This window comes from Myotis yumanensis, unplaced genomic scaffold (assembly GCF_028538775.1).
Source record: "Myotis yumanensis isolate MYYU_CA2020_CCGP unplaced genomic scaffold, mMyoYum1.0.hap1 SCAF_17, whole genome shotgun sequence".
NCBI lineage: Eukaryota > Metazoa > Chordata > Mammalia > Chiroptera > Vespertilionidae > Myotis > Myotis yumanensis.
The window spans coordinates 42,993,533-43,015,539 of record NW_027223768.1 but is presented as its reverse complement, the minus strand read 5'-3'; the positions used below and the strand labels follow the sequence as shown (position 1 = coordinate 43,015,539).

General features: G+C 48.8%; 4 non-coding genes across 4 annotated transcripts; 3 read left to right on the top strand and 1 right to left on the bottom strand.

Annotated features, from left to right (window-relative positions):
• Positions 1 to 4,145: 4,145 nt before the first annotated feature.
• Positions 4,146 to 4,228, bottom strand: TRNAL-CAG (transfer RNA leucine (anticodon CAG)). The gene has a single exon. It is a non-coding gene; the product is annotated as a tRNA-Leu (tRNA).
• A 471-nt stretch (positions 4,229 to 4,699) lies between these two features.
• TRNAG-UCC (transfer RNA glycine (anticodon UCC)) lies at positions 4,700 to 4,771 on the top strand. Its single transcript has one exon. It is a non-coding gene; the product is annotated as a tRNA-Gly (tRNA).
• A 498-nt stretch (positions 4,772 to 5,269) lies between these two features.
• TRNAD-GUC (transfer RNA aspartic acid (anticodon GUC)) lies at positions 5,270 to 5,341 on the top strand. Its single transcript has one exon. It is a non-coding gene; the product is annotated as a tRNA-Asp (tRNA).
• A 2,445-nt stretch (positions 5,342 to 7,786) lies between these two features.
• On the top strand, positions 7,787 to 7,860 carry TRNAN-GUU (transfer RNA asparagine (anticodon GUU)). The gene has a single exon. It is a non-coding gene; the product is annotated as a tRNA-Asn (tRNA).
• The last annotated feature ends 14,147 nt before the right edge of the window (positions 7,861 to 22,007 follow it).

Sequence of the window (22,007 nt, the reverse complement as noted above, 5' to 3'; positions counted from 1 at the left end):
ACTGTGCCAAGACTTGAAAACAGCGATTGCACTGCCGGTGCGAGCCCACCGCCTCTGCCGCCGACCCGCGACTCCCTGGCAGGCCGGCCGGACCCTCCCGCAGCTACGGCCCGGTGGCCCCGCAGCGGGGGCTGATCTAGCTTTGTTCATGATTAGGCAGGTGTTTGGGAAGAAGGTCACAGGGCGAGGGCCTGTCTCACCGCATCATGTCAGCGGTTGTGGAGTCTTCGTGACTCATCCAGAAGCAACGGGAGAGCCAGGCCGGGCCCTGCTCTCGGGGAAGTCGGAGCACAGGGGCTTGGAGTCAGGTCAGGGGTGAGCCTGGGGCGAGCTGCCGCTGCCCGTGGCTCCCTGGCTGCAAGCCTCGTGGGGTCCTCTGGGGCTAGGAGATGCCTTTGGGGGAGGAGGTGGGGGAGGAGGAGGGAAAGGGACGGCGCGGGCTGCCTCCAGCGGGAGAGCAGGCCCTGGTCCTTTGTCTTGAGGCTTTTCCTTCTCTCTTGCAGGCGGGAATCTTAGGGGAGGTCAGAGGGGAGGGTTCCAGCAGAACAGTCACCAGTGTTCCAGGCGGGCTCCTCCAGGGCCGTGGTCTCCACCGATGGGTCAGTGTCAGGGCAGGGTGTCGTCAGGCATCACGGCTGGTCCAGGTGCCGCCCTGGAGCTGCAATACAACTGAGGCCTAGCTGTCTGGCATCTCCAGGGAGGGGACCTCCTGCGTCTGCTGTACGTTGCTCTGCAGTTTGTTCAGCTCTCTGCCTCAGGTTCCCTGTTCCACCTGCCCTGGCTCGCTGGCCTGTTTCATTGACCTCCATCATGTGGCGCAGGTCCAACTTGGCTTACAGTTTTCATGGTCTCCTGTGAGTGCACCACCGTCGTGTTCAGTTCACATTTTGTAATTTAACTATTTTAGCCTTTGTTCTAGGCACCTTGTAAGTGCTCAAAGGATCCAGAGTAAAGGGGGCCTGGTGAGAAGAAGGGACAGAACAGTCCAAGTTAAATGCCAACCTTCAGAAAGACAGATGAGATAGCCCCCTGCTAACCACACTCAACAAGCACGTGGAGCCGCTGGAGGTCTTACAATGCGGTTCGGAGGTCTAAGGTCTGCATTGCTAATAAGCTCCCAGGCTGCCTCACTAACAGCAACACCACCTCCACTGACTCCAAGCGCAGGAAGAGGTCGAAGGCCTTCCCCAAGATCAGAGTCTAGGAAATAACAGAGTGCAGTTGGCCCAAGGCCTTCTGTCCTCACACTCAGGGACCACACACACTCAACCTCTTCCGCTTGACACTCTCCCTCTTCCCCATCACCAGCTGCTCCCAAATCAGAAACTGGCTTCTTTGCCATCATCAAGAAAAAGCAGTTGAAATAAGCAATTCCATGACCGTACCTTTCCTCTCTGTGACTCTGCCCAACCCTATTTCACCTGGTGAGTTCTTTTCCTGATTTTGGTGACTCGGCAAACCTACTGAATTTGAATTGGTGGTGGGAGTGGGTCGGAGTTGGGAATCTGAGGCTTTGACACCACTGCCTGAGCACTGAAAAGCCTCAGGCCAATTACAGCAAACTGAGGGCTCTGTAGCTGAGGGATCTGGGTTGAGGCCTTTTCTTTTTGTCAGAGGAGTCACTGCTATCGGCCTGCCCTAGTGTGCTTGGCATATAGAAAAGGCTCGATGCATTGCTGTTGAAAAAAGAAATGAATAAAAAGATGGTGGTGTAGCTAAACGCCGGTACTCGAGTCCTCCCACAACCACATCAAAATTACAACTAAAATACAGAACCATCATTCAGAACCTCCTGAAATCTGGCTGAATGGAAGTCCTACAACTAGAGAAGTAAAGAAAGTACACTGAGACTGGTTGGAGGGGTGAAGGGGAAGGATGGGCTGGTCCGACAGCCATGTGTGGAGTTTTTTTCGAGCAGGAGGGATATCTCAGCTGCAGAGGCCTCCTGGGGGAAACAAGGAGTCCCAGCCCCACACCAGACCCCTGGCCCACGGCTCCAGAGCTGGGAAGTGATATCCCTGTAATGTTGGGCTGTAAAAACCAGCAGGTGCCGAAACCGGTTTGGCTCAGTGGATAGAGCCTCGGCCTGTGGACTGAAGGGTCCCAGGTTCGATTCCGGTCAAGGGAATGTACCTTGGTTGCGGGCACATCCCCAGTAGGAGATGTGCAGGAGGCAGCTGATCGATGTTTCTTTCTCATCGATGTTTCTAACTCTCTATCTCTCTCCCTTCCTCTCTGTAAAAAAAATCAATAAAATATATTAAAAAAAAAACAACAACAACCAGCAGGGATTGTGGCTGAGTGACACAGAGGCTGCTGGAGCTCCAGGCAGTGCCTCTTAAAGGGAGAAACTGGATTGTCTGGCATCAGGATATAACTCAGGGTAATTTTCTCCCAGATGGGAGTGCTTGCTGGGATCATTGTTCCTGAGCTGGGACCTCCCAGTCCCAGAGTTGACTGGCAGCCATATCTGAGTGGCCCCCACTGTTGGCTCTGCCCTGGTGATTCCCTGAGATCCAGCCCTATCCAATTTACAGCCCCACCCAAGCTGTTTGCAGCAGCTTTTCCATGTGAATGGCCTGTACTAGCTCAGGCTTCAGACTTTAAAAATCCCTCAAGCAAGTAGCAGCTGGTATCAGTGTGACCCAAACCTATCAAACCTATCAATAAGAGGCCCAAGACCTGGTACTAGCAGCAGCCTGCCTTGCTTCACAGGTGGGCCTCTCCTGAACACTTCCTAGCCCAATACAAGTAGCAGCCATCTGCAGATCGCTCTGTAGCTCCAGCTCAGTGGCCCCAGGCAGTGGCTGATTTTGCACCTTCGGGGGAGGGGCAGAGCCAGTATACCCAGTGGACAGCTTCAGACCATAGCGTACACATCCACAAGTGACACACTCAAAGGGAAGACTCAGCGAGCACCCAATCAGAAGAGCAAAAAGAAAAAAGAATCCAAAAATATGAAGATAGTGTAAGGACAACTTTAAGTGTATCAACATTCACATTATGGGGGTGCCAGAACAACAACAGAGAGCAAGATATTGAAAACCTATTTGAAGTAATAATAACAGAAAACTTCCCCTACCTGATGAAAGAAATAGACTTACAAGTCCAGGAAGTTCAGAGAACCCCAAACAAGAAGAACGCAATGAGGCCCATACCAAGGCACATCATAATTAAAATGCCAAGGGCTAAAGACAAAGAGAGAATCTTAAAAGCAACAAGAGAAAAACAGTTAGTTACCTACAAGGGAGTGTCCATATGACTGTCAGCTGATTTCTCAACAGAAACTTTGCAGGCCAGAAGGCCTCTGGTGGGCGGGAGAAGGCAGGTGGGGGGGCAGCGGGAAGGGAAGAGGACCGGAGAAGGTAGCCTGCCTGCAGATCAGAAGGAAACTTGATTGCAAGAAATATTCAAAGTGATGAGTAGCAAGGACCTACAACCAAGATTACTCTACCCAGCAAAGCTATCATTTAGAATTGAAGGTAAGATAAAGAGTTTCCCAGACAAGAAAAAGCTAAAGGAGTTCATCATTACCAAACCAGTATTACATGAAATGTTGAAGGGTATTCTTTAAGAAGAGGAAGAAGAAAAAAGATAAAAAATATGAACAATAAAATGGCAATAAATAAAGATCTGTCAACAATTTAATCTAAAAATCAAAATAAACGAACAATAAATCTAATGAACAAAATAAACTGATGAATAAAATAGACTCAGAGGCATGGAAATATGGAACAGACTTACGAATCTCAGAGGGAAGTGGGGAGGGGGAGGTGGGAAGAGATTAACCAAAGATCTTATATGCATATATGCATTATCTAGGGACACAGACAATAGGGTGGTGAAGGCCTTGGGTGGGGCGGGAGCCTGGTGAAAGAGGACAATGGGGAGCAAAGGGGGGGGGACTCTCAAAAATAAAGATTTTTTTAAAAAAGAAATAAATATTACAGAAAAAAAGAGGAATAAGTAGGCACTGAGAAATTGGAGTCTAAAGAAAAGAAAAAGTGTTTTTCATAGTCAGGGGTAGACCTTAGTCTCAACTGTTCCCTAATTTCATAGACCGTCTCCTGCCTACAGAAGAAATACTAAGTTCCATATTTAAGTGCAGAACAACCTTCATCTTCGGAGGGAAAGAAAAGCTATCTTGTCAGGAGTGGGATTCGAACCCACGCCTCCAGGGGAGACTGCGACCTGAACGCAGCGCCTTAGACCGCTCGGCCATCCTGACGCTGCGAACATTGGCCTCTATTTAATTCTAAGGTTACATATCTTACAGCGCCCTGTCATGATGTCAGGTGACATCAGTGTGAAGTTTATGATTTTAAATAAAATAGAGCTGTTCCTGGACTCCTTCGCCAAGCACGGCCAATAGAACTGCCTCCGACACCCCCCTGCGTCACCATCCTAAACTGCAAAGACCTATTTCCCTGGCGCCTCTTCTCTGGCGGGCCGAGCCACGCCTGGTGGCCCCTTGCCGACGGTCTCCCTCCACCCTCGTCTCAAATCGTGGTTAGGGTCCGACGCCGGTGGACCCGGTGCTGGGGCGCTACATGGCCGAGCGGACAGGACGAGTGAGTACGGGATGCATTTTTCTCAAAGGACACCTCAGGGTCACGAACAAAACAAGAATAAACAGGTGAGAAAGGTCCACGGCTTGCACTAGCCTCATGTATGGATTTCTGAAAAACCTGGCCCGGAGGCGTTGGTGGTATAGTGGTGAGCATAGCTGCCTTCCAAGCAGTTGACCCGGGTTCGATTCCCGGCCAACGCACACGTGTTTTTCTCCGCTCCACGAACAAACTGGGTGTATTAGCTCACTCCCTCCATCATCAAGTTTATGAAATCTAAGCCCTGACCAAGTTATTCGGGTGAAAATAGAATGAAGTTTTGGTGTGTGTGTGTGTAGCACACATACTGGTGTGAAGACTAAGTGTGAAAAGGAATCTGATTAATGTGTTCATATTAGTTACATGTTGAAATGATGTTTTGCACATATTGGGTTAAATAAGGTAGATTATGAAAATTATCACCTGCTTCTTCTGATTTTTTACTGTGACCATTGGGAAATTTAAATTTCTATCGGACTCCCATTACGTTTTAGTTGTGTCCCCTTGCGGGCGGTCTCCCCTCCATCCTCCACCCTCCGACGCCCGTTCTAGACAGCAAATGTACAACTTTGCCAGCAACTTGCATCTGTCATCTAACAAATTACTCCGGAAGCTTAGAAGTAGATTCCTAAGCAGTAATTTTGAATGAACCACTGTGCTTCTCCTCGTTAGTATAGTGGTGAGTATCCCCGCCTGTCACGCGGGAGACCGGGGTTCGATTCCCCGACGGGGAGGCTGTGTAGTTCTTTTTTCCACTCTCCCTCCAAGACTTTTGTCTACGTCCTCCCTTTGCTGAAACAAAAATTATTCTTGCAGAATGCTAGGTTTTTTGCAGAGTTCGTCTCGCCTGAGAATTTCTTGGATGACGGGCAACAGTTCTGGTGAGCGCGATTTGACTCTGGTTCTGTGTGAGGTGCGTTGGATCACTAACACTGCAATCAAGTTTCCTCCTGATCTGCAGGCAGGCTACCTTCTCCGGTCCTCTTCCCTTTCCGCTGCCCCCAACCTGCCTTCTCCCGCCCACCAGAGGAGAACCCAGGGTCCCAGCTCTGCCTTCAGCCCCAAACTCTAAATTCCCACCGTTCCTTTTTGTTCATCTTGCGCACCGATGTGCGGCGGTGGCAGCCGAGTCCCCTCCGTGACCACCCCGAAGGCGCGCCAACTGGTGAACCGGTCTCCCTACAACGCCTTTCTGTCTATTCCAGGCGGTACCGAGACGTGAGCGCGGGTCTGACCGAGACCTGCTTTTATCACCAACGAACAGGCTGCTGGTCTGCAATGTGACGGGGCCACCTCTAAGGTTTAGAGACCTTTGGCGGCCTTGAGTTCTCTGCAGTAATCCCTGCACTGGCTCCTGGCACATAGTATATGCTCATTTTTTAAAAGATGCCATTGCTCCTGGATATAATAGTAATGTATAGCCCTTGTAGACAATATGGAGAATAGACAGAAAGAAAAGCCAGCCATCTTTTTATTATCCAGGAAATCCTTATTAATATTTTGAGTATGTTTACTTCTGACATTTTGAAATGAGAAATTGGAATCATACTGTGTATATTTTTAAACCTACTTGAGTGTTTACTTTAAAATGTGAATATTTCTATATTCTTTAAATATTAGTCTAAAACATTATTTAAATGACTTCCTTGTGTTGTACCCTATGGCTACATAATAATTTCTTTAACAATTCTCCTCCTTTTGAACAGTTATGCAGTTCCAGTATTTTCCTGTCTCCTCTGGGGTGGCAGCTCTCGGCCTTCTGGCTGTTACTTCCCTCTGGCCCCCTGGAGTCTGCTCAGTCGGCACCCCGTTCCAGGGTCAGCCACAGACGTGAGAGCAGATGTATGTGCAGGCTCGGCTTTCCCGGACCAGGCGCTCATCTCACTGGGCCGCGCAGGAAGCGCTAGACCGCAGGGCGGCACAGGAGGGACAAGGAGGCTCTGCATGGAGGCCTCGAGGGGCCTGCGACTCGGGTGACAGACAGACGGTGCTCCCGTGCCCAGTGCGGCGAAGACTCGGTGTGGCAAGTGCCTAGATACGCCCGGGGAAGGTGATGGGACTCACGAACCCTGTGGCCTTGAAATGGCCCAGGGACAGAGGGGCAGAAGCTTCTCTCCTCTGGGGGAGAGGGGGAGGGCACTGATCCGGAGCCCGGTTGATGACGTTGGAAAAGCGGCCTTTGCCCTCCGAGATTTGGGTTCGATGTAACCTTGTGAAAGTCATTCAACCACCGGTCCTAACACGCCTGCAGAAACCTTTCAGAACCGCTGGGTGGAAGATGTTAGGCTCCCTTACTTAGGTTTTGTATTTTGCAGGACACAGTTGGTTGCCAGGGTTCATGTCCCAGCATCAAGAAGGGTTCAGGAATCTGATAAAGGCTGAGAGCAGATGACACAGAAATCCAGAGACTAATAAAGAGTCCGGAGACGAGTTATAATTTTGAAAGGCATTGGGGGTCAGAGGACCTTCAGCTAAAGGAACTGAAGAGTCCCTCCTTGTCTAGGACCCTTGCTTTTATTAACACAATTTGTCCTAAGGCAAGGTGGAGATGATACACTTCAAAGGGTGAGGTTTCAAAGGGTACAGAAGCATTGTCAGTTTGGGGACTAGCCTACGGCTGTTCAGGTGTTTGGCCAGTAGGAGGCAATAACATGTAGATTAAGATGCCTTTCAGCTGTCTGGCAGCCACAATCAGTTTCCTATTCAGGTTTGGGGAAATGCCTTCAGCCATTCCCAACAGGTGACTACATGTGTGACTCAACCCTGTGGAGTCCCCAAGTCTCATCAACCTTTTGATGAAACTCTTGAAATTATGACATGCTGGAACTGGTCTAGGCAGTTGGTATTTAAAATTTTCACAATAAGATTATTATGAGTTAGTACTAGCACATGTACACAGGAACTAATAAATTGTCTAGATCAGCAAAAAAGTTATGGACGTACTTCTCTGAGCAGAACCAGTGAACTCCGGAGCACAGGGAGCACGCACCTTGGCTCCCCAAAGACCCCTGTCCCTCCATCCTCGACGCCCCCTTCCTGAGCCTCGGGATCCCAGAGGGGAGCGCGGGCGGGACCGTCCTCGAGCTCCCAGGCCGCCTCGACCACGAGTGTGTTCGGAGATGTGGCGCCAGGACTTTGCTGTCGGTTAACTGACTTGCCAGGAAGGCTTTCTCGCACCTGTCTCTGTGGCGCAATCGGTTAGCGCGTTCGGCTGTTAACCGAAAGGTTGGTGGTTCGAGCCCACCCAGGGACGCGGGTGTCCGTTTTGAGCCCGGGCCGTGCGTCCTGACGCCTGCTGCCCTCTTTTGGACGAGGCTCTCCAGCACCCGCGCCGGGACGAGGCAGGCACTCCATGCCTCCGGGCAACTGCCCGTAGGTGCCGGCTGGACTGGCTTCCTCGCTCGTGGGGAACCTGGGCCGGCAGTAATCGCCCAGGGGTCTGCGCGTGCACGGACTTATTTGGAAAGGTCAAGGGATAATTAGGGGCGCCGCCTTCAATACACCCCTAAGTCTCCCCTGTGAATCCACAGCCATTTGCAGCCAGGGCTCAGGATCTAAAGGAGGGGCCACGCACCAATGAAAACACTAGACAAGAAATATGAATTTAGAAGGCATGGGGGCCAGGCGGAAACTTCCCTCTAGTGGAGAAGCTCCCTGAAAACTGGGTCTCCTCAGCTTTTTATTCACTTGAATACACATTTGCCCTTTAGGAATGCCTACAGGCAGATCAAAGATAAAGTTTGGTTAACAGTAAAAGGGTTATCAGGTTAGGGAATTGCCTTGAGCCCTGCTGACTATCGCATTAATATGCTAACTACTGCTGGTCTTAGCCTCCAGCTCTCCCCTAAGGGAATTCTGATAAACAGGCAGGAGGCCTTCCACACTCCCCTTTCTCAGAATTCCTCCTCCCAACTTTCCAACGGTGTCTTTTGTGCTCCCCAACACTCTAGTCGATCCTGAACTGCCTGCTCTTTCTCAGCCCCCCTTCACCTGTCCTGCTGCCTCTCCCAGACCCCAGCAATCCCCCTGTTGTCAGAAGGAGTTTCGGGGTGCCCGGCGCCACCTGTCCTGCAGCAGGATGTGGACCACTGCCTGCCAGCACTCGCCATCCATGCTCTTATCCACTGGCCCAGTCACTTAAAAACAGGTTCATGCGTCAAGGGTCGCTGCCCAAGAGACCGTGTTGCTGCTCTGCTGCGCCAGGTGCTGTGCAGCTCTGCGACTGCACTGTCTGGCAATGCCATGGCCAGGGCTCCAAGTTGGCCCTTGAAGGTCACCGCCCAGATGGCTGCGTAAAGGACATAAAATGCTGGATCATGATGTGCACACCCGAAACTAGTATGGCATTCTGTGTCAACTGTAATTAAAAACAAAATTTAAAAAAACAGATTGAGAACTAAAAATGACAATAATCTAAAAAACACCTCAGGCCCTTCCTTTCCATTGCAGAGCAAGAGAAAATAGAGTTGGGGGTGTTATGCCCAGATTTTAAGATCCCCAATAGACCACCAGGGAGCCAGCCGAGTCCGATGCAAAAGCAAAGAGTCTTTATTCGAGCTAGCTCGGCTCCCCGACCACACTCACAGATGCAGCAGCAAGCGGCAGAGAGTGAGCTAGCCCTGTGTGAAGAGGGGTTTTATAGGGGGGTTGGAGTAAGGGGAGGAGAAAGGACTGTGGGCCCTGCCGATTGGCCAGGCACAAGTCGGTGTATTGTCATTGGTTAGTTTAAAGAAGTCCTGGGTGTGGCTAGCAGAGGCTTGGGCTTCTGGGAAGAAGCTCCTTGCCAAGCACATGGCTGCTCAAAAATGGAGGATCCTGGGTAAGATGGAGGGCTTAGCCCTCTCCCTTTCATTCCCCCCTTTGTCTTGGAACTTCCGGCTCAGTCATGAGGCAGACGCTTCTTGACAAATTGAACTAGGATTACAAGGGGTCCGGCGAGGTCCGCTGTCTTCCTGAGGGTGATCTGCAGCGGGTGTGTCTGGTTAGAGGTCATCTTCCACTCAGGTTCCCTGCTGTCCTGGGCACAGAAGGAGTTGGGCTTGTGACCTGGCAGAGACAAACTATAACGAATGGTCTGGTGGAAGGGAAAGAAACCATTTTAGCTTTAACAACTTCTATTGAAATAGGATTTTTCTTCTTAAAATTCCTCTATGGCTATCAAAAAGCCAAATCAAGACTAATTTATCTACTGTATTCAATTTGGCCTGATGTTTGCATAAACACAACAAGAATGGTAACTGACTACCTTTGCTGGAATTTGATGATTGAATCTTAATGTGCCCCGTAGGGCCAGGAAGCCAAGCCATCCAGCTGCCATCAGGCCCGCCTGCAGTATCTGCTGAGTTAGGTGAATCCCTTACCTGTAGCAACTCCACCTGAGCCCACGCGCTAGGCTTTAAGGCCCATCTCAGTAGCCCTCCTACTTGTTGCAGCCCAGAGTGAGTGGGGGTTCCGCAGGGATGCAGAGACATCCTTAATGCTCCCCTTCTACTCTGACCAACCACCAGTGATGGTAGGGTATGGGCCTGACACTCCAGCGCCAGCCATCTTCAGGGCTCCCAAGCAGGATACCAGGCTTTCTTCGTGGCATTCTTACTGGCTTTAAGTCTTTAGAGTTCAGACAGGGCTCTTTAAAACATGATACTCCAGTCAAAGTTTTCCGTTAATAAAACTACTATTAGGAACCAGTCTTATTGAATCTATGCAAAGAAATGTATTTCCATGACTTATTTAGCATTGCCAAATTTCAGAGGAATTATATAAGGAGAAAAACATACTGATCTGCTCTAAGATTTTCTGATTTTTCTTGCCAATTCTTTCTAGCGACGAACACAGTCTGTCCAATCTCCTTAAAATGCATTCTGGCATGGGAGAAAGTTGTTTTGCTGTACATAGGTAGCTCAACCCCTATACAACTGGGCTTGGATCTCTGCCCAGCAAACTGCAGTCTACAAACTCAACATTTAGCCTCTGGTTCTCCTAACCTAACGAGGTTTCGGCCAGTCTCTGAGTCAGACTCCTCCTCTCTTGGAGAATTTTAAAGTCCCGATGGCTTCCAGGTATAGGGAGAGTGCCCTTTTGTTAACCTTGTTTATTAGATTCTAATAAACATTGAAAACAGCAAGTTAAACAAAACACAGTCACAGGCAGGGTTGGGGCCAGTAAATCTCTCCACCCTGCGGAGCTGTGAGCCCACCCCTGAATGTCCCAATCAGACTAGAAAGCCACAAATACCTTTAAATCTACTCTGGAATTCCAAAATTTCAATCCAACATAGAAATATCATAGAGCAAATCAAAGTCCCTAGAACACAAACATAGACAGAAATTTTTGCTAGTTAGGCAGGCCGATTCCACCTCTGACAGAGAGCAAGCACCCTTTGGGAAAAGAACCCAGCGGCCGCTCAGGGGTGTTTTGCTATCGGTCAGAGCATTCAGCCTAAAAGAACATTCCCCATTAAAAACTTTGAGAAGGTTTTTTTTTTTTTAAGAAAACAAAACAAAACAGAAATAAACAAAAACACTTTTACACAGGCGCATGCCACATTTACAGCACAAAATACCAACAAATCAGTTTCAATTGTGCAGAGATACAGAACAAGTCCCTGAACAGAGGCAGTAGAAAACTACCTAGGAACGCTTCTCTTCTACCTTTTTAAAAAGATAGGCCAGATTCGAACTCTTAGCCAATCCAAGTTTTGACTTCCCTCCTGGGAGTCCCAGAGATGGTGAATACCGTCTAGAAGCCATTCCTCCAGATACAGGACAAGTCCCTTAGAGATCCTTGATAATCTAGATCAGTAATCCATTCACACAATCCCCCAAAAGTTAAAGAGGAAGGAAAGAACCATTCAATGTCCTCCAAGAGGATTTTGGTGAAATGACAAAATCAACAGATCACAAAGGTATTGATTACACCTCAAGGTTTGGAATGAGGAACCTGGTTTGCAAAAAAGCAGTTTACAGAAGCAGAATTAAGCATGTTAATTATAGTTTTGGGTCTTGGGGTCACTGAATTGACAGAAATACATTATCTAGAGCCCTCGGGTAACCTGGGTTAAACTTAGGCATGTTATCTAAATTACAGTCCTGGGTCTCCAGAACACTGAGTTGACAAGTTAACTGGAGCCCTCCGACCCTGGGACAGCTGCGCTGTCCCTCCCAGGCAAAGGAAAAATGTGCCCTCTAAGACCAGTATGAAACCACAGTTTCTACCTGAAATAATTGTTACCATACTTTAAAGACTTTGACATAGTATTAAATAAATCTGCGAGGCAAGCACACTTCCTGCCCCATCCATATTTCTGTAGTAAAACTCTGCCTTAAAGCTCCACCCCTGAAATTCCATACTGCCTCAGTGAGCAGACATTCCTTTTGTGATTGACTAAATCAGAGGGAGGGGCCTTTGCTGTTTCTAGATGGTGGCCCCCAGGGGAGCAGCAAGCCATGCGGCCAACATGGCGGCTGCCAAGTCACGCAGCCCAAAATGGTGGCTGTCTAAACTGTTCTCTGACAGAAAAGATGATTTCCTCATTCTCACAATAAACAAGGGAAGAGCAAACCAAAATCCCTTAAAGATAGATGGCCAATATTATATTGCAGACAAACAGAAATCTCATTAGCTGTTTATACCTTTTATAATTATCTTAAAGAATATCAATTAAATTTAAACTGGTTTTTGTCAGACCAATAAGCAAAGGCATTTAGCTACCACAACTACACAATTTTCCCCAATTCAATCCGAACCTTAAACTTTTAGCTGGCAAGTCAGATATTCAGCATTTCTTAATCAGTAACACTTTTAAGAATAAACTTCAAAAATGCAAGACATAATCAACCAACAGATTCAATTCTGTCCTCTAGATTTTTCATGAGGCAAATTAGATTATTGAATTAGATTTAGTAAACTTTACTTTTTATTTTCAAGTGGCTCTGGAAAACCACATTTGAGCCTTGCAAAACAGGTTCTGGCCTACCTGGTCTTTTCAGATGTAAATTGACCACATTCTTTAAGATTTTGCTACAGGTGGGAGGTGACTATCCAAATCCTCCATTAAGAAAAGCTTTCTGAGAATCGAAGATGGCGGCATAGGTAAAACACCGGAGACTGCCGCCGTGGACAACCACTTCAAAAATACAACTAAAAGTCGGAGCGGACATCAACCAGAACCACGGGAAGGCTGGCTGAGGAGAGTCTCTTCAACTAGAAGCAAAAACAACAGCATTCCGACGCTCAGCGGAGGCGCAGTGTGGAAAATTTAAAGGTACGGCGGTGCGGTGGTGAGGGTGCGCGCGCAAAGCGGGCTGGCGGCTGAGGGCGCGATTGTCGTTTTCAATCAGGAGCGAATCTCAGACTCTGGGCTACAGATCCGGGCGAGTCTCTAGGGACCCAGACTCAAACGGGAGAAGCGGGACTGTCTGGCTACGGCCCCTCCAAGGTTTGCAGCGATTGCTGGGACAGAGAGGCAGAGCCCCTGGGGACGGACTGAGAGCGGCCATAGCTGCTCCCTCCCCCCCCCCCCCCCCCGCCCTGTTGAGCCCGCCCCGCCCAAACCCTGCGCACAACCATTTGCCGACCGCCTCAGGCAAGGGCTGGACTAGCACCTCCCCTGAGGACTGAAGTTTTCCCACAGCTGATTTCCACCGCCAGTCGGCCTGTTGGTCAAATCCCTCTAGTGTTAACTACAACAATTAAGGCTTCGCTAGAACAAGACTGCGCACAGAGACCACAAGGGGGTGCACCAAGAAAGCATAAAAGATGCGGAGACAAAAAAACATGACAGAAATGGAGGATATGGAGCTAAGAATCGCAATTTTGAGGGCTTGCCATAAATTTGTGCAGAGCCTCACGAAAACTAATGAGACCCTCGATGCTACGATAAAGAAATTAGAAAGTAAGCATACACGGACTGAAATAAAGAATATTATACCCAATAGCAGACCAGAGGAGTGCAAGAATCAAACCAAAGATTCGACAAAAAACACCCAATTGGAAAAGTATAATGAAAAAAGAATCCGAAAATGTGAAGATAGTGTAAGGAGCCTCTGGGACAGCTTTAAGCGGACTAATATCAGAGTCATTGGAGTCCCAGAAGATGAGAGACAGCAAGATATTGAAAACCTATTTCAAGAAATAATGGCAGAAAACTTCCCCCACCTAGTGAAAGAAATGGACTTACAGGTCCAAGAAGCGAAGAGAACCCCAAACAAAAGGAATCCAAAGAGGACCACACCAAGACACATCATCATTAAAATGCCAAGAGCAAAAGACAAAGAGAAAATCTTAAAAGCAGCAAGAGAAAGAGGCTCAATTACCTACAAGGGAATACCCATACGACTGTCAGCTGATTTCTCAACAGAAACTTTGCAGGCCAGAAGGGAATGGCAAGAAATATTCAAAGTGCTGAATACCAAGAACCTACAACCAAGATTACTTTACCCAGCAAAGCTATCATTCAGAATTGAAGGTCAGATAAAGAGCTTCACAGATAAGGAAAAACTAAAGGAGTTCATCACCGCCAAACCAGTATTATATGAAATGCTGAAAGGTATCCTTTAAGAAGAGGAAGAAGAAAAAGGTAAAGATACAAATTATGAACAACAAATATGCATCTATCAACAAATGAATCTAAGAATCAAGTGAATAAATAACCTGATGTACAGAATGAACTGGTGACTATAATGAATCAGGGACATAGAAAGGGAATGGACTGACTATTCTTGGGGGGGAAAGGGGAATGGGAGATTCGGGAAGAGATTGGACAAAAATCATGCACCTATGGATGAACTCAGTGGGTGGGGAGTGAGGGTGGAGGGTGGGGTGGGAGCTGGAAGGAGGGGAGTTATGGGGGGAAAAAAGAGGAACAAATGTAATAATCTGAACAATAAAGATTTAAAAAAAAAAAAAAAAAAAAAAAGAAAAGCTTTCTGCCGAAACCGGTTTGGCTCGGTGGATAGAGCGTCGGCCTGTGGACTGAAAGGTCCCAGGTTCGATTCCGGTCAAGGGCATGTACCTGGGTTGCGGGCACATCCCCAGTGGGAGATGTGCAGGATGCAGCTGATCGATGTTTCTCTCCCATCGATGTTTCTGACTATCTATCTCTCTCCCTTCCTCTCTGTGAAAAATCAATAAAATATATTTAAAAAAAAAAAAAAAAAAGAAAAGCTTTCTTAATTAACAAAGGACCGATTTTTTTTTATCTTGGAACAACCTTTAAAAACTGTTCTTTATTATGGAAATGCCAATCCTGCTGCTAAAATCTAGCCAGCATCTTTTTTCCTTTGGGTAGAATTTGCCATCTTTCCCAGGAAATAATCAGTCTTGGGGTTTTATTTTGTACATTTGTAAAGAGATTCCAGCTCAAAACTCTATCTAATCCGAAATCGGACAATGCGCGCATTAGTTTCAAGCCACTTTTCTCTTTACACGTGCACAGAAATCCCAGATGCATTTTTAAATTTTGTAAAACTTTTCAATTACAAGAACTTTAAATTATTTGCTACTACCACTAAGATCTGCACTTGCGGCTGCTCCAGCCGGGCCTGCGCCCTAGGCTTCAAGGCTCACTGCAGTGGCCCTGGAAAATCACACCTGAGGCTGGCAAGCAGGTTTGGCCCAGCCCTTGACTTCAAAACGACCATAATGCTTATAGGAGTAGTTTGAGTCTGTCCCATAATGTCCGTCCAGTAAGTCCACAGAAAAAAACAACACAAACACAGACAACTAAAGGGCCCCCAAAAAGTACAGCCTTCCAACTCCATGGAAGCAAACTCGAAAGCTAGACAATGGCCTTACGCTAAACCGGCGGGAGCGACCCGCCTCGTCTCAAATCCGTGAGGGGAATACACATCCCTCCTGGGGATCGGAACGTCTTCTGACTCTCCCCGCCCGTGGTCCTTCAGCAGTGCGTCCACCTAGACCGCTTTGGGCACTACAGAATTTCATAAGTGAGCTCACACAGGACAGAATATATAACACACAGAACAGAATACACAACACACAGACACCTACCTTGGCCAGTCAGACTCTCCAGATTGGGGGTCCCTCGAGGGTCTTGGGGATCCCAGACGAGCCCCCAAATGTTATGCCCAGATTTTAAGATCCCCAGTAGACCACCAGGGAGCCAGCCGAGTCCGATGCAAAAGCAAAGAGTCTTTATTCGAGCTAGCTCGGCTCCCCGACCACACTCACAGACGCAGCGGCAAGCAGCAGAGAGCGAGCTAGCCCTGTGTGAAGAGGGGTTTTATAGGGGGGTTGGAGTAAGGGGAGGAGAAAGGACTGTGGGCCCTGCCGATTGGCCAGGCACAAGTCGGTGTATTGTCATTGGTTAGTTTAAAGAAGTCCTGGGTGTGGCTAGCAGAGGCTTGGGCTTCTGGGAAGAAGCTCCTTGCCGAGCACATGGCTGCTCAAAAATGGAGGATCCTGGGTTAGATGAAGGGCGTAGCCCTCGCCCAGGGGCAAGATGGAGGGCGTAGCCATCGCCCTTTCAGGGGCAAGCCCCTCAGCCCAGGCTGACCTGCCAGGGTGGGTGTGGGGACGATGGAGCTGTGAACACAGAGGGGCTCAGAGGCTCTGCTTCTTTTTTTAAAATTTAAATTCTTTACTGTTGAAAGTATTTCATATGTCTCTTTTCCCCCCACTGACCTCTTTCCATCTGCTCCTGCCCCCCAGCACATGCCCTCACCCCTACTGACCATGTCCACTGGTTATGCTGATATGCATGCACACAAGTCCTTTGGTCTCTGTTATGGTTTGGCTCAACGAGATACACCGCCGACTCAGAATTTAAATTTAAGAGCCTTTATTAAGCTGGCCAGCTGACCACAGTGCCTATCTCCCCCTCTGGGAGCTTTGGAGCATGTGGCAGAGATTAAGGGTGCAGTATGATCCTTTATAGCAAAACAGTGTTAAAAAAATACAAAGCATTTCATTAGCTGTTCCTTAGAAGTTCACAGAAAGTTCATAAGCACAAAGGGGAGGTAAACGGAGTCACACCTGGCTGGAGCATATCATAACATATTGTTTTTCTAAGACAATCTAGCAATTTTTCTCTGCCACGGTTCCTGACCCTAATACAATCGGTAACCTTTTCCAGGCCGCAGTCCCTCCCCCTCCCACATTCTGTAACCCTTCCATGCCGCAGTCCCTCACCCTAGCACATTCCCTACTGGTCTTATGCCCGAATCAAATCTTTGATTCAGTGCCCTCCTCTATGATATGAAATTGAGGAGGCATTTGGCAATGTAGGGGTCGAGCCACCGAGGAAGAGTTCGCCATGGATGGTGAAGAATTGGCCAGGGTCTCAGCGGTTGAGATAAGAGTCTTAGTCCCCACATCTTTCTCCTTCCCATTGGTCAGTTCACCAGGCGAGAGGCATGAGGAGGACGGGGTTACAATTTCCAGTGCCTCTTTCCCACGACTTTGATGGAAGTTGGAGTGCTCAGTACCACCACCTGGTAGGGTCCATCCCATCTAGGTTCCAGGCTGCTAGGGTCGTGGCACTTCACCCAGACGAGATCACCCAGAGAGAAGGCAGGCTGTGTTGGACTGGATTTCAGCACGTCCTCCTCCCGTATGGCTCTCACCACCCGTTGTGCTGATGTGGCGCTGCTCTGCAAAGCCTGTAAGGACTTTAGCAAATTTCGGGTAGACAGCCAGGCAAGATCTTCCTCCCTTAGGCGAGGAAGGAGAGGTGGCGACCTGCCAAACATACAGGGTGCACCTAGCTCTGAGGAGAGCAAAAAGGAAGGAGACTTACCCAGTTTTCGCCAGTCTTTAGTTTTAACTTAGGTAATGTTTTCTTTAAGGTCCGATTCATCCTCTCTACCTGTCCAGAACTCTGTGGTCTCTAAACATAATGCAATTTCCAGGCAACCCTCAGGGCCTTAACTATAGATTGTATAACTTTGGTGATAAACGCCAGGCCATTGTTGGACCCCATATATAATGGTAGGCCAACCCAGGGGACAACTTCAGTGAGGAGTTTCCTAACTACTACCTGTGCTGTCTCTGCCTTGGTTGGGTATGCCTCAGGCCAGCCAGAGAAGGTATCAATGAAAACCAGCAGGTACTTATGCCCTCCTTGTCCGCCTGGTATCTCAGTGAAGTCCACTTCCCAGTGTTCTCCGGGGTTCTGACCTCAGAATCGCTGTCCTGGCGCGGCCACAACAGGGGGCCCTTGGTTCACCGGGGCACACACTTGGCACCTCCTAGCCAAGTCTTGAGATATTTTCTGGAGCTTTGGGATGTAAAATTCTCTTCCTAGTAGTTCTAATAGCTTCATTCCCCCCACGTGGGTGCTCTAGTGGGTCTGGGAAGCGATGGTCCGCCCCAGGGCTTCTAGCACTATAGGCCTCCCATCTGGCAGAATTAGCCATCTAGCCTCTCTTTCCCGGGTCCTTAGTTTCTCAGCTAGCCTCTGCTCCTCTGGCAGATGAGTAGGCTTCTCTGGGAGCCTTCGTGCTGGCAGGGCTACAAGAACTTCTAGGGGCCCTACTGGTCTTTTAGTCAATTCCTTGGCCCCTATATGGCTGCCAGGTGGTTAAGTATCTCAGGAGCTTTTTCCTTTCCTCCTGAGGTCAGGAGACTTCTTTAAGGTGGCTCCCATGTCCTCCTGTAAGGGCAGTGTGAGGAGATATATCCCTGCATTCCCTGGGTAGGTCTGGCAGGGTGAATGCTGGGGCGCTCACCAGGGCTTCTTTCTAATTCTGGCATTGTAGATCTCCCCTGGGTCCTCCTCATGTCACTACTGCCGCCTCCCGCATACTGGGTACCTTCCTCTACGAAGCTGCTCCCATCCGTGTAGAGGGTCTTATCCGGATTCTGCAGGGGCTGGTCCACAAGGTCCTCACGGAAGGAAGTGAGGGTAGTCAGTGTCTCCTCACAGTCATGCAAAGGGGCCTCTGCCTTCTTGTCAGGGAGGAGTGTGGCAGGGTTCAAGGCAGCTGTTTTTAGGCAGCTGAAATGTTTACTCTTTTTCCCTTTCCCTACCTGAGGGCCTGAGTGAGTGCTATGAGTTCCACAAGGAAGTCCACCTTTTGACCCCCCATTGTCAGGGTAATTCTGGGCTCCTGGGGGCCAGCTGAGCCCCGACAACCCCAATCCATCTCCTCCACCAGCATGGGAGGGAGTCGGTTCCCCAGCACGTTCAGGGCCCTCCCTTTTCCAATGTCCTTCCTTTCTGCAAAATGCACATTGATTTTTCCCAAGCCTGGGTTGGACTCCTTTTCTTCTGCGAGGCTTTTCTTTGCCCTTGTTGTCTCTCCGGCCCCTTGGGCCTCCCTCCTCTCTCAGGGCCAGGAGGACCTTGGCCATCCAGGTGTTTAAACCTGCCGTCGGGTCCTCCCTGATTGTCAAAAACCTTCTGGGCCACCTCAACCAACATAGAGATTGATTTATCCTCAAAGCCTTCTAACTTCTGTAATTTTTCCTAATATTTGGGGCCGACTGGGAAACAAATGCAACATTGACAGCCCTCCGACTTTCCGGGTCATAAGGGTTAGGCCCCTGGACTGTCTCTGTCACCTTAGAGAGGTTTGTGGGTCTCTGAGCAGCAGCTGGGATGCCCCCCCAATAGAGTCTGGCGATACCGATAGAGAGCCTCCTTTCCCCTGTCACTATAGGGGTTCCAGTCAGGTCACCTGGAGGGAAACACAGCCTCTTAATCTGTCTTTTAATGGTAAGAAGAAATTTACAATGTGTCTATCTTTAAATAGACAGTTACAGCTGTCCCTGTAATAGGGCTCCCCTTACATGGTTTGTTCTCTTAGAATGGACTAAAGGAGCTTAATTTCCTTATAGGGTCTTATATGTCACAGGACCTCACAGGGTCTGTAATTCCTGTAACAGAGGGCCAGTATTCACCACTTTATTAACCCCCTCTGTTCTAGACAGGCCTTCCCCAGTTTCCTACAGTTGAGGTTTTGTGCCACCCCTGACATGGGCATGGTCACACAGGCCTGCAAGACAGTATACAGGCTGCTAACTGTCAACTGTCTCTCAATAGAGAGCAAAATCTAATGGGTTCTTCCTGCTCTCCCTGTAGGACCAGGGGAGCCTTTCCCTTCTGGGGCCCAGCCAAAAGAATTGTCTGTCTCTGTCCCAATTTTCCCCTCAGGAGGCAAGCCCTCATCCACCGGGGTTTCTTGGACAATATGTCAACCCAAACCTGAATATAAGGAATTTGATCAGGATGCCCTGGGCGGCCGTAAATGACATAATGGACCCGGTAGGCAGTGGTCAGATCAAAAGACTCTGCATCCGGCCACCCCTCTTGGAAAGTGGGCCACTCCCATTCACAGAATCGCTGTAAATCAAAAGCATTAACATTATAACTTTTAAATCTACCCCAGAACTTCAGTTTAATACAGTAAATTACAACCTAGGTAAGAGCAACTGATAGACAGAAATCTTTATTAACTAAGTGGGCTGATTCCCCTTAACAGTGAGCAAAAGACTCCGAGAAAAATAATTCTCGCAGCTGCCGAGAGACTATTTGCAGACTATCAAGGGGCCAGCCCAAACGTTCAGCCAAGAGTATCAACAGAAAGCAGAATAAATCAAAGTAGCTTTTACTTCACACAGACCAGTAATGATTTACACTTTCTTAGTAGACTAGCCCAGGCTGGAGCTGTATCCAGTCCCCCTTCTCTGTAGTAAATTGGCTAGTCCTACACAAACAAACTTTGTCCTAACCCCATGATGATCGGTGGCAAGAGACAGACAAGGGAGGGGGTGACCTGTTTTCACAGATCCTCACTCAGATGCCCGCCTGACCGAAGTTGTGGAGCCACACAAAGGAGAGGAGAGGGCAGGCCCCCTCCTTCCACACTCACACACTTTCACCAGACATTTATTCAGAGTTTAAACAATCCATCTAACTCCTAACAATTTCCCAATTCCTGATGGAGCTCTATAGCTTCCCGGGAGGTGATCAAGCTCCCCTTCCACTCACCCGGAGTGGGCCTGACTGATAGGGGGTCGATGAAGATGACTGACCCTATCCCATTTGACAAAGACAAAGACAACAAAGAACAAAGACAAAACAAATCAGCCAAATGCAACCTAAGGTTGCCCGGAACCTGCAGCTCACTCCTTGAAGTCCTGAAAATTTTTCAAAAAACATTGCAGCAGGGTGTATACAGAAGCAGACAACTTTTTGACAATAAACACCAAGACAAACAAACACTAGACAGACAAACCCAGCGCAGCCTACAGCCGCACGAACCAGGGACCCCGGCCAACCACGACCAGTCTCTTACCTCTCTTGAGAGTCCAGGTGGCTCGGTTTCTGAATTGAAAGTTTTTGGGTGGACTGGAGGCCTCCTTGGTAGTCGTTCTCCACAGGTGTGGGGTATCTTGCTGAGTGCCCAGTGACAAGTGGGGGAGAGCCTCTTGCCTTGAATAGGGGGTCCCTCTCATCCCTGCCGGGCAGAGCCTCCTGTCCTAAACAAGGGTCCCTCTCACCCCTGCCAGGGGAGAGCCTCCTGCCTTAAATAGGGGGTCCCTCTCACCCCTGCCAGGGGAAAGCCTCCGGCCCTAAATAAGGAGTCCCTCTCCTCCCTGCTGGGTATCTCGCTGCGGGCCTCCAAATGTTATGGGTTGGCTCAGCGAGATAGACCACCGACTCAGAATTTAAATTTAAGAGCCTTTATTAAGCTGGCCAGCTGACCACAGTGCCTATCTCCCCCTCTGGGAGCTTTGGAGCATGTGGCCGAGACCAAGGGTGCAGTATGATCCTTTATACAAAACAGTGTTAAAAAAATACAAAGCATTTCATTAGCTGTTCCTTAGAAGTTCACAGAAAGTTCATAAGCACAAAGGGGAGGTAAACGGAGTCACACCTGGCTGGAGCATATCATAACATATTGTTTTTCTAAGACAATCTAGCAATTTTTCTCTGCACGGTTCCTGACCCTAATACAATCGGTAACCTTTTCCAGGCCGCAGTCCCTACCCCTCCCACATTCTGTAACCCTTCCATGCCGCAGTCCCTCATCCTAGCACATTCAGTTAAGTTTCTTATGTTTCATTTCCTCCCCCTAGCACAGTCATGCAAAGGGGCCTCTGCCTTCTTGTCAGGGAGGAGTGTGGCAGGGTTCAAGGCAGCTGTTTTTAGGCAGCTGAAATGTTTACTCTTTTTCCCTTTCCCCACCAGAGGGCCTGAGTGAGTGCTATGAGTTCCACAAGGAAGTCCACCTTTTGACCCCCCATTGTCAGGGTAATTCTGGGCTCCTGGGGGCCAGCTGAGCCCCGACAACCCCAATCCATCTCCTCCACCAGCATGGGAGGGAGTTGGTTCCCCAGCACGTTCAGGGCCCTCCTTTTTCCAATGTCCTTCCTTTCTGCAAAATGCACATTGATTTTTCCCAAGCCTGGGTTGGACTCCTTTTCTTCTGCGAG